The sequence below is a fragment of the Mus musculus genome, chromosome 8 (genome assembly GCF_000001635.26).
Source record: "Mus musculus strain C57BL/6J chromosome 8, GRCm38.p6 C57BL/6J".
Classification (NCBI taxonomy): Eukaryota; Metazoa; Chordata; class Mammalia; order Rodentia; family Muridae; genus Mus; species Mus musculus.
Genome location: NC_000074.6, coordinates 123602544 through 123602747, shown reverse-complemented (window position 1 = coordinate 123602747; position 204 = coordinate 123602544).

Below are 204 nucleotides of genomic sequence, written 5' to 3'. Positions count from 1 at the left end.
GGACCCTCCGGGCTTGCTTGCTCAATCAGCCAGTAAAAACAAGTGTGTGTGTGTGTGTGTGTGTGTGTGTGTGTGTGTGTGTGTGTGCGCCTGAGGGTAGGGGCAGGTGTGGCAGCCTGCGAGTGAGTGGTGTGAGTGTGTGTGCGCGTGCGTGGCCGTGTCTGTGTGTTGCCTGCACCTTCTAGCCGTCCTCCTTTTTTGTCC